Genomic DNA, 12821 nt, shown 5'->3' on the forward strand with positions numbered 1-12821 from the left:
CGTATGGTCTGAGCACTGACAGGCTGACCTCCCACGTCTTCAACCTCTGCAGCAATGCTGGCAGCACTCATGTGTCTATTTTTTAAAGCCAACCTCTGGATATGACGCCGAACACGTGGACTCAACTTCTTTGGTCGACCCTGGCGAAGCCTGTTCCTAAGTGGAACCTGTCCTGGAAAACCACTGTATGACCTTGGCCACCATGCTGTAGCTCAGTTTCAGGGTGTTAGCAATCTTCTTATAGCCCAGGCCATCTTTGTGGAGAGCAACAATTCTATTTCTCACATCCTCAGAGAGTTCTTTGCCATGAGGTGCCATGTTGAATATCCAGTGGCCAGTATGAGAGAATTGTACCCAAAACACCAAATTTAACAGCCCTGCTCCCCATTTACACCTGGGACCTTGACACATGACACCAGGGAGGGACAACGACACATTTGGGCACAATTTGGACATGTTCACTGTGGGGTGTACTCACTTATGTTGCCAGCTATTTAGACATTAATGGCTGTGTGTTGAGTTATTTTCAGAAGACAGTAAATCTACACTGCTATACAAGCTGTACACTGACTACTCTAAGTTATATCCAAGTTTCATGTCTATAGTGTTGTCCCATGAAAAGATATAATGAAATATTTGCAGAAATGTGAGGGGTGTACTCACTTTTGTGATACACTGTATATAAATCAGTATCAGTTAAAAGATTAAAATGTCTTTTAAATGCCTTTTATGTCTTTTTTATCTAAACTTTTATGGTCGTCCAAGTAGCAAAAAGGAGAGTGGGCTCAAATTAATACTAGAGCAGTATATAAATGAGGCGACAGTGTGACATGGAATTGATGTTAAACCACAAATGGAATGTTAGACAGAGGATGTATTTAGATAAATCCTCCCTTTGCAGACCCAGACAGTAATTACAGGGCAGAGTGGCAGTGCCAGCCTAAGGGGGCATCACTGTGGTCTCATTAGAGCTTTCAGGGCTGACATCAAGCACCTTTTCACTCTATCGTGCCTCCTCCCGCTGCATTTCTCCATTGCCGAAGGCTGAGACAGAGAGTGTGTGTTTGTGTTGTTAACCTTGTAGTTGCAGGTCAAACACATTAGTTACTTGTCTAATGAGGTCTCACTGTACAGGCATGCCACTGTGAAAGTAATGCCCATTAGCGAGAGGGTATCTGTGGCCTCAGTCTGCCCACCGAAGCCACTGCAGTGTAGGAGAGGCATATAGATTATAAATATTTATCTACAAATTATATGGAAATTACTATAACTGGGAGCCGTCAGACTATTGGACACCATTTAAACATGCCACGTGCAACCCACTACTGTTTTAAATTTGGGATTAGAGTTAAAACACTGTTGACCGATGATTAATTTACTTTATATGAAAAACCACTCCCACAAATCACAGTTCTGGTCTCCATTTGCTTCTTTTCCCTGCCAGAGATGGGGTCTCACTGAGAGCAACATTGCGTATGGATGGTAATGCAGTCCTATTTGTGACTCAACTATCAGTCGTACAGGCACCTCGACCAGCCAGCAGAGGTTGTGATATCAGTGGCAATGAGGAACCTGATCTACAATCCTGCAGCACCATCCAAGTGCCCTGTAGTATAAGAGTATAGACTGATTAGCCATAACATTAAAACCATCGCCTTGTTTCTACACTCAATGTACATTTTATCAGCTCCACTTACCATATAGAAGCACTTCTACAATTACTGACTGTAGTCCATCCGTTTTTCTACATACTTTTTTAACCTGCTTTTACTTAAATGGTCAGGACCCCCACAGGACCACCACAGAGCAGGTATTATTTAGGTGGTGGATCATTCTCAGCACTGCAGTGACAATGACATGGTGGTGGTATGTTAGTGTGTGTTGTGCTGGTATGAGTGGATCAGACACAGCAACGCAGCTGGAGTTTTTAAATACCGTGTCCACTCACTGTCCACTTTGGTCATGGTCACAGTGGGTGCAATTTACTGGGATAAAGAGAGAAAACACTCCATCACAAGGCACACACACACACACACAGCTAAAGGTAATTTTGTATCTCCAACTAACCTGATTACATGTCTTTGGACTGTGGGGGGGGAAACCAGAGCACCCAGAGGAAACCCATGAAGACACAGTGAGAACATGCAAACTCCACACAAAAAGGACCAGATCGCTCTACCTGGAAATCAAACTCAGGACCTTCTTGCTGTGAGGCGACAGTGCTACCCACCGAGCCACTCTTTGCATTTAGTTTGTAAATAGCCCTAGGTTCTGTGGCTGTCTAGAAAAGAAGCACCTCCCTATAATAAAATTACAGAATGTGGCATTTTATTGCATTTATTCCTTAACATCATGACAAATGACCCTGCTGGTAAGGAGTCGTATTTCATTCCCATATGCCGAGTGCCATGTGTCCCGATATCCAAGGGTGTGTGGCATCTGTGTGCCTGGGGCATAGTTAGCTATTGGCATAAGGAAAGATCATATGCACCCTTGCAACATGATGCTAATTACATCTGTTTAAGTTCCACTCATTGAAGTAAATAAAGGCGATTATAATAGCTAATAACAGCCGCAGGGTTTCGATAAAGGCTAAGCATGATTGCTACGTTTATTGCCTAAGGCTTAAGCATTTTACATCATTTTAAACACTTAACAGCATTAATAAACCTTAGCAGTCAGTTACAGTTATTTTTTAATATGGAGGAATGTAAAGTGTTTCAATGAGTTTTGGTTAATTTGGGAACTTGGATAGTGCATAGTATGGCAGTCTTATTATTATTATCATAATTATTACTACTACTACTTGTTATTGAATGATGTTATTGGTAACTATTCATTCACACACTTTCAACAGATTCATGTTAATCATAGATACTCACAGCCAAATGCCCCATCATAAATACCCCCTTTACAATCTAAGCCCCACAAAGCCAAATGCTCTCAACAATCAATACACCACAAATAACTATTAATACCCCTCAAACAAACATTAACCATAAACACACACAGTCAAGTACATTTACATTTTCGGCATTTAGCAGACGCCTTTATCCAAAGTGACTTACAGTACTGTGACAGTATACAGGCTGAGCAATTTAGGGTTAAAGGCCTTGCTCAAGGGCCCAGCAGCAGCAACATGGCAGTGGTGAGGCTTGAACCAGCGACCTTCTGATTACTAGTCCAGTACCTTAACTGTTAGGCTACAACTGCAACTGTACAAGTGATTCTTTACCATGAATACATCTTGCAGTCAAATTACTAAGCACCTTTATGTGCCAAAATCATCAGTAAGGAAAAAAAAAAAGACATACTTTTCAAAAAATCGTATAATTTACATTGGTGTCCACATAAAATTGACCTTATATTGTAATTAACCACTAGTTGTTACTATTACATGGCATAAATGTTTCCCTCAGAAATGATGCATTTTGACCTGCATAAAATTTATCATATTTTATTATATGTTTGCAGTGCTAAATCACATACTATAAAAATGTTTTAAATCTAAGATATGAAACTAGCTAAGCTTCTAAAATCTAATAGAAATTCAGCATGTGGTGCAAACAAACAGCACTCCTATAAAGCTTTGTACCTTTGATGTTTTATTCATTGGTTAAGAGAAATAAAAATGCCATCTTTTCCATTTTTATAAGGCTGAAGGACATCTTTTGCAAAGCCATGTACACAAACATTAATAATCCAATAGACATTCATAGTTGACTAGATTACTGCCGCGTCTAACCAACCATTAAAGCGCTTAGTACCATGTACTGGCCAACACTACTCTTGTCTCCCTCAATTACTTTAGGTTATGGTGGTTGTTTTGCACGAGTTCTATGTTGCCCCTGGTCCTGTTTTGTTTCAAAACGCACTTGTATATAGCAAAAATGACAATAAAGCCTCTCTTGAACAAATGGCAACCATTACCTATAGTATGTGATCTTGGACGCAGACATAAGCCGCGTCCGAAATCGCATACCTAGAGAGTATGTACTAGATTCGAGGAAGTACGCACCGCTCGGCCGGTAAAGAAGTATGCGCTTTCAGTACAGAAGTGTGCAGTATGCACGCAACACCCCTACGTACTATGTCCGCCATTCTACCAACATCAAGTGATGACGTGATGACGTAATAGTTACAGACCGCATGCTCATTTTAAGCCCCGCTCGCCAAAATTTTGGATATTTATCGTCTTTTTGAGCTAATCGTAACGTTATTTAGGGTTGTATGCAATAATAAAAATTTTATTTTGTTTATTTTACTTACACTTATAAACAGAGGACTCTCAATTTTCTGCCATCTTTCTTGTTTCTTCTTCCGCTTCGAACGCCTACGCAGCTCCAGTTGAATTATTGGATACATTAGCGGACCGAAAACGTGCATCGTTTGCATACTCAAACATGGCTGCCCAAGAAGTAGGTCATCCGGGTACTTCTCGCATACCTTTTTATGTATACTATGTATTCGGACATACTAACCGCTCACGCGTACTATTGAGTATGGAAGTATGTGATTTCGGACACAGCTATAGTAATTGATTTGGATCAGAATCGTCCCAAACAATATGGGTCTGGTTCACGGTAGATGTTCCAATTCACCCCAATTCAACTTTCTTCTTTGATGTTATGGTCAGGGTTCTATGAAGGCCACTGGAGTTTTTACAAACCAAACTCATCAAACCATGTCTTTATGGACCTTACTTTTACTTTTAATTATATATAATCAATTTCCATTCATTTACAATTAAAAATCCATTCCTTGGAGAGCCCAGGTGGCACAGCGGGATTATTCAGCTAGCGCACCAGAGCTGGGATTCTGAACTCCCAAGTTCGAACCTCAGCTCTGCTCCCGGTCAGCTGGGCACCCTCTAGCGGGCATAATTGGCAGTGCCTGCCACAGACAAAATAGGCCATTTAAAGTCTGCCCGGAGGGTTAAAGACAGGACTAATGTGGGTGGGGTCTTTGACACTGTGTAAGGACCTTGGTTAGTAGCCCGAGGCACCTGTACAGGAAGTGCAGGGATCAGTACGTGGCCTCATGCGCTAATTCACTGAATGTGTGAGCAAATAAGAAGGGGTTGGTGTACTGCACACGTGTCGAAGGGAGCATGAGGCAAGTGAATATACCCTCCTTGGACACGACCGGAGTCTCAAGTAGCAGAAGACAAATTGACCACACTAAATTTGGAGAAATGGGTAAAATGCAAAATAGCACAAAAAAAAAATCCATTCTTTGACTGGCCCATCACCATAATAGTCTGATCAATGTCCAGAACAGCTACTTTTATAGAGAATGTATGAACATTTGAAACATGGAGAGTTACAGTTGATAAAATGGTTTTCAAGGTCTATTTTTTCCATTGCAAAACACTATATAACCAAAAGTAGGTACACTATATTGGCAAAAGTATTCACTCACCCATCCAAATCATTGAATTCAGGTGTTCCAATCACTCCCATGACCACAGGTGTATAAAAGCAAGCACCTAGGCATGCAGACTGCTTCTACAAACATTTGTGAATGAATGGGTTGCCCTCAGGAGCTCAGTAAATTCCAGCGTGGAACCATGATAGGATGCCACCTGTGCAACAAGTCCAGTCATGAAATTTCCTGCTAATAAATATTCCACAGTCAACTGTCAGTGGTATTGAGTGGTACTTGTCTGACTGCATTGTGCTAAGTGTAAAGTTTGGTGGAGGGGGGATTATGGTGTGGGGTTGTTTTTCAGGAGTTGGGCTCGGGCCCTTTAGTTCCAGTGAAAGGAACTCTTAATGCTTCAGCATACAAAGAGATTTTGGACAATTTCATGCTCCCAACTTTGTGGGAACAGTTTGGGGATGGCCCCTTCCTGTTCCAACATGACTGCGCAACAGTGCACAAAGCAAGGTCCATAAAGACATGGATGAGCGAGTTTGGTGTGGAAGAACTTGACTGGCCTGCACAGAGTCCTGACCTCAAACTGATAGAACACCTTTGGGATGAATTAAAGCGGAGACTGTGAGCCAGGCCTTCTCGTCCAACATCAGTGTCTGACCTCACAAATGCGCTTCTGGAAGAATGGTCAAAAAATCCCATAAACAAACTAAATCTTGTGGAAAGCCTTCCTAGAAGAGCTGAAGCCGTTATAGCTGCAAAGGGTGGGCCGACATCATATTAAATCCTGTAGATTAAGAATGGGATGTCACTCAAGTTCATATGCATGTGAAGGCAGACGAGCGAATACTTTTGGCAATATAGAGTAGATAACAACTGACGATGAGCATGTTGGACATTTTATTTTATTAATATGGACATGAATATGAATTTGTCCTCACCTTCCTCCTTTTGCCAATAATAACCACTGGATTGTCTTTCTTCCAAGTGTATGTAAAGTATAGGATGTTAATCAATACAAACTTGTGCAGCAGGACAGCTCCAATTCCAATTTAACATATATAGGCTGTTGGAAGTCAAGGTTGATGATCACTTGCTCCCAAGTGTGGGCAGAAGGTGGCTTTGGAGCTGAAATGTCCTCATTTTGCTGATTGTCAAATCTGACAGGACCAGGTATAGAGGCAAAGTTAAGGATGAACCTCCAGTAATGACCTGTCAACCTGTAAAGCACCTTGCAGGTCCTGATGGTGGGTTGTCTTCTACTGGAACATTTGGAGACGACTACTTTCATCTAATAGCCCAGGAATTGTAAAGCAACTGTGTGTCAAACTGACAGTAGCTCCAGTTTGTACTGTCTTTAAAAGGGACATGTATGGTGAAGCACTCTTTGGATTTTAATGATTTCAGCAACTTCTGTTTTGTGACTGAATGATTGGAACAAAAAATACATCTCGAGAAAGTTGGGACGTCTAGAAAGCACAAGTTACAGAAAGTAGATCAACTCAAATTATAACCTTTTACTGAGAGGACATTTAGATCTTATGTAGTCCTTACATTTAAATCAGGGCAGTGTTACTTATGTTTTAGCAGCAATTAAATATAACCATGCCGCCGCTCAGTGGTGCAGCGGTCTAAATACGCTAGCACACCAGAGCTGGGATTTGGAATACATCATATCGAATCTCAGCTCTGCCATCCGGCTGGGCTGGGCTGGGCAGCTGCATGATCAACGACTGGCTGTTGTTTATAGGGTAGGATAAAGCCGGATAGGGACTCCTCATAACTGAGCGAATTACAACCTCTGCTGGCTGGTTAATGGCATCTGCACAGAGTCGAGGAATAATCAGGGTGTGGCTCTCCGTACACAAAGCTGATCGGCATATGAACTCGCCTCGTGCAGGTGAAAAGACGCAGTCGGCTACTGCACACGTGTCGGAGGGGGCGTGTGACAGTCTCACTCTCCTCAATCGGGGTGGGGGTCAGCTCCAGTAGAGAGGAAGCATAACGCAATTGGGAAATCATTCTCAGCACTGCAGTGACACTGACATGGTGGTGGTGTGTTAGTGTGTGTTGTGCTGGTATGAGTGGATCAGACACAGCAGCGCTGCTGGAGTTTTTAAATACCGTGTCCACTCACTGCCCACTCTATTAGACACTCCTACCTAGTTGGTCCACCTTGTAAATGTAAAGTCAGAGATGATCGCTCATCTATTACTGCTGTTTGAGTTGGTCATCTTCTAGACCTTCATCAGTGGTCACAGGACGCTGCCTACGAGGCGCTGTTGGCTGGATATTTTTTTGGTTGGTGGACTATTCTCAGTCCAGCAGTGACAGTAAGGTGTTTAAAAACTCAATCAGCATTGCTGTGTCTGATCCACTAATACCAGCACAACACACACTAACACACCACCACCATGTCATTGTCACTGCAGTGCTGAGAATTATCCAGCACCTAAATAATATCTGCTATAGTGGTCCTGACCATTAAAGAGCAAGGTGAAAGCATGTTAAAAAAAATATGTAGAGAACCAGATGGACTACAGTCAGTAATTGTAGAACTACAAAGTGTTTCTCTATGGTAAGTGGAGCTTCATTCACAATGAAAAAAAGAATAGTTTAAAAAAAAAGAGTCTTTTTCTAGACTACTTAATCAACACAATAGTCTGATCAATGTCCAGAACTGCAACTTTTATATACAATGTATCGTGAACATTTGACACATGGGTACTTACAGCTGATAAAAAAGATTTCAGGGTCTATTGTTTTTTTTCCTGTACTTATATTTCAGTTGGAAAGTGTGTTGTTTCTCTGCTGATACAGGACAAGTGTATCCTCTCTGCTGCCACTAGACTTTTATTTGTACAGCAAATAAAAGAGTTATTACCAGAAAAGATGGGAAAAACAAGGTGGTAGAGATTGCAGAGGAGACAAAAAAAATATATGGTTTCAATTTTCCAAGATAATGGGAGCTATACAGTAGCAGATCAGTTCTTGCTTGTCCCATGGCAATAGGATGGAATGCTGCAAGGACAGAAAAGAAGTTGTAGAGAAAGGCCTAGAAAGGTTAGAAAAAGAGTTACTTTTGCTTAGGAAAGAAGAAAATGTATGTGAATTATTTGATTGATGTAAGTCAGGAATTTCTAAGCAACTTTTTGTTCAAAGAACATCTGTACAAACAACCTGTCATGTACATATTGCAATGAAACATCGGTTAGTAAGAAAAATAAAATTATAACCTTTTACTGAGAGGAAATTTAGATCATATGCAGTCCTAAAATTTAAATGGGGACAGTGTTACTGAAACCGTAAAATATGCTAGCACACCAGAGCTGGGATTTGGAATACATCGTATCGAATCTAAAGCTCTGCCATCCGGCTGGGCTGGGCAGCTGCATGAACAACGACTGGCTGTTGTTCATAGGGTAGGATAAAGCCAAAGTCAAAACTGACCGAATTATGACCTCTGCTGGCTGGTTGATGGCGTCTGCACAGAGTCGAGGAATGATGCTGATTAGGGTGTGGTTCTTTGTACACAAAGCTGATCGGCATATGAACTTGCCTCGTGCAGGTGAAAAGATGCAGTCGGCTACTGCACATGTGTCAGAGACTGGGCAAAAAAGAGTTACTTTTGCTCAGGAAAGAAGAAAATGTATGTGAATGATTTGATTGATGTAAGCCATGTAAAACGTTATCAAATCTTTCAGTAAAATAAATCTCAAGGCAAGAGCTTTCATGTAAATGAGCTGGCCTTCAAATAAAAGATACAAAGTAACAAAAATAAACCAAATGGACTTTACATGCTGTCTATATGGCCCACACTATATGGCTTTAATATTATATGACCAAAAGCATGAGGGCACCTGACTTTCTTTGCGCTAAAAAAGGCCACACTTATTTTGCCTAATCAATCAAAACAGCATTTAAGAGGTCAGGCACTGATGTTTGACAAGTAGGCCTGGCTTGCAATGAGCATTTTCAGTTCAGTAGGGTTGAGATCAAGACTCTGATTAGACCACTGAAATTTCTCTATACCAAACTTTTCATACCGTGGGTCTGTTCGAAAACCTAGTGAGCTACCCTACTGTCTTAAGTAGAGAGGATTCTAATAAGTCATCAACTTATAAGTCAGGTTATTCGGATGCAGGGCGGCACAGTGGCTAACTGGGTAGCACTGTCGCCTCACAGCAAGAAGGTCCTGGGTTTGATCCCCAGGCGGGGCGGTGTGGGTCCTTTCTGTGCGGACTTTGCATGTTCTCCCCGTGTCTGCATGGGTTTTCTTCTGGGAGCTCCGGTTTCCGTCCACAGTCCAAAAAACATGCAGTCAGGTTAATTGGAGACACTGAATTGCCCTATAAGTGATTGGATGTTTGTATGTGTGTGTGTGTGTCTGCCCTGCGAGGGACTGGTGCCCCATCCAGGGTGTTACTGTGTGCCTTGCGCCCATTGAAAAGCTGGGATAGCATGGGTTAGCATGACAGGTTAACAGATTAGAGAGGTTTCCTCAATATGGTGGAAAAAAAAAAAAAAAAACAGATGGAAGATGAAGAGAGGAAGACCAAATATGCACCGGAAGAACCAGCCAAAGAAATGAGGCATGTGGGCAGTTTAGAACAGACTAAAACAGTACGGTTTGTTGAGTTACGGCTGTTGCAAATAACGACATTACGAACGCAGTAACAATCCACATATGCAAGGACAGGATTCCTCTATAGACAGTCGAGAAAGAGCAATAATTAAAACAGTGGATTCCAGGTTTGTCTTACAGGGTGAAAATAGTTCATGTTAGTCATTATTTCAATGGTATAAGCAAACTGGAATCGGAGATATTTAGTCATCCACTTTTCAAACGTCGTTTTATTTGTTAAAGGAAGAGCTAAAGGTAATTATACAATACTTCAACAATAAAAATCAACAATAAAAACTGTATTTATTGCAGCTGTTTCACGTGTACTGATTCCATCATACACCGATCAGCCATAACATTAAAACCACCTCCTTGTTTCATACATAAGATATACCGTGAATCTGTCAGAATCTTCTTCTACCGTGATACAAATCTTTGGTCATACTGACCAGCCCTACCTGTTAGCAATGTCTGTGGCTGAAACACCTGGACTCAGTAATTAGGAGGTGTGTCCACATACTTAAGGCCATACAGTATATTAAAGCATATGCAGTATTTAATCATTACAGACAGGGGGTTGGCAAATTTGCAGTCATTAAAATAAACAGAAAAGTCAGTGATGCAAACTAATCTCTCATTACATGTTCATAACCTTTTTCTGATCATCCAGTCATGATAGTTTAATCAAAGTTTCTCTGAGAAAATTAAACGCAACAAAACAAAAGCAAGGATTAATCAGTCTGCCTAGGAACTAAAAATAATTAGTGCTCGGTGATGGTAGACATGACAACAGCATCATTAAGGCAATTTATTATAGTGGATTTAACTACGTCTGGCTCAATTAACACTATTGAATTAATTGTGCAATTTGCTTCTCATTCTTTTAATAGACTCTGTTCCTCACAGTCTGGCAAATTATTGGTACATGTTTGCAGATGATTTATTTCACTCATTGTCTAGTTTGATATTTATTTAAGTTCACTAATGTTTACATACGATATATGGCCAAAACTGTGTGGACACCTCTTGTAGTTACTGAGTTTAGGTCTTTCAGACGGGTTTTAATGGCCCACCACGGCTTAGACCCAGGTTCAAATCTAAGCAGTGCTATAAAGGGGGTTGGGCAAGGGTTTGGGGATACCCTGTCCAGAGTATTCCTGCCTTGTGTCCAGTGACCAGGAAGTCATTGATGAAAATAAAATGAAAGGAAAAAGGCTATCAGCCACCCCAGTTGTTAAAATGTATAAAACATAACACTTGTATAAATGTTATGTTTCTATTTTAACAGCATGTCCTCTTCCAGAATTACCCTTGTACACTTGCTTAGCGTACAGGGGTAATAATGACATGATTTAGACGAGCCCTAAATTGCACTTAACATTAATTGGAACATTGATGCATGTCCATCATCAGTGCCCAAATATGTATGTCTGTATATACACAGTAGCAACATACATATATACACACACACACACAGACCAGGTATATCATTATGACCACTGACAGGTGAAGTGAATAACACTGATTATCCCTTCATCACAGCACCTGTTAGTGGGTGGGACATAGATAGATAAGATATATTTATTTGTCATATATACATATACAGATGTACAGTACAATTAAATTATTTCTTCGCATATCCCAGCTTGTTTGGAAGCTGGGGTCAGAGTGCAGAGTCAGCCATCTTACGGCGCCTCTGGAGCGGACAGGGTTAAGGACCTTGCTCAAGGACCCAACAGTGGCTGCATAGCAGAGCCTGGATTTGAACCGCCAGTCTTCCAGTTGGTAGCCCAAAGCTCTAGCCACTAGGCAGCAAGTGAACATTTTATCCTCAAAGTTGATGTGTTAGAAGCAGGAAAAATGTAAGCATGAAAAGTGTAAGGGTTTAAGCAAGTTTGACAAGGGCCAAATTGTGATGGCTAGACGACTGGGTCAGAGCATCTCCAAAACTGCTCTTGTGGGGTGTTATGGTCTGCAGTGTTTACTATCTATCAAAAGTGATCCAAGGAAAGAAGAGTGGTACACCGGCAGGGTCATGGGCGGCACAAGGGGAGCGAAGGCTGGCCTGTGTGATCCAATCCAACAGACGAGCTACTGTAGCTCAAATTGCTGAAGAAGTTAATGCTGGTTCTGATAGAAAGGTGTCAGAATACACAGTGCATCGCAGTTTTTTCGTATGGGTCTGCATAGTCGCAGACCAGTCAGGGTGCCCCTGCTGACCTCTGTCCACCGCTGAAAGCGCCAACAATGGGCATGTGAGCATTGGAACTGGACATCGGAATATATATATATAGACAAGCCATCAGTATGAGCTGGAACTGAGGTGTAAATGGGTTAAAAGAATTGAGATACCCAAGCCAAGTGGCATTGCACTGGGGGTTTGGTGTAATCTCAGAATGGAATTAGGGGGAAAAAGATAAGGGTGGGATTGGGGTAATTTGCTTATTCTCTTATTTATTTATTTTATTACATTTTTTTTTTTTTTTATTAGCAAAAAAGTCAAAATCTGCTGAAACAATGTTCAAAAGTTCATCACTTTCATAAACTCTAGCCTGACTGAACTTTACTGATCACATGAGCATAGATAAAGCCTTCAGGCCTTCCTGTTGTGTGTGGGAGAAAATACAAGGGGTGTAATCCCACTAATACTGTACCAGCTGTCAAGCATGCTGATGGTAGTATGATGCACTAAGGCAACCACTGAAAATGGTGCTTGGAAAAAGTGAACAGTGTATATTATCCTATACAAAATAAAAATATATATTATCCTATCTATATTTAGGTTAAAAATAACCAGCTCAGACTTACTTTAACAAACTTT

The sequence above is a fragment of the Trichomycterus rosablanca genome, chromosome 5 (assembly GCF_030014385.1).
Source record: "Trichomycterus rosablanca isolate fTriRos1 chromosome 5, fTriRos1.hap1, whole genome shotgun sequence".
Classification (NCBI taxonomy): Eukaryota; Metazoa; Chordata; class Actinopteri; order Siluriformes; family Trichomycteridae; genus Trichomycterus; species Trichomycterus rosablanca.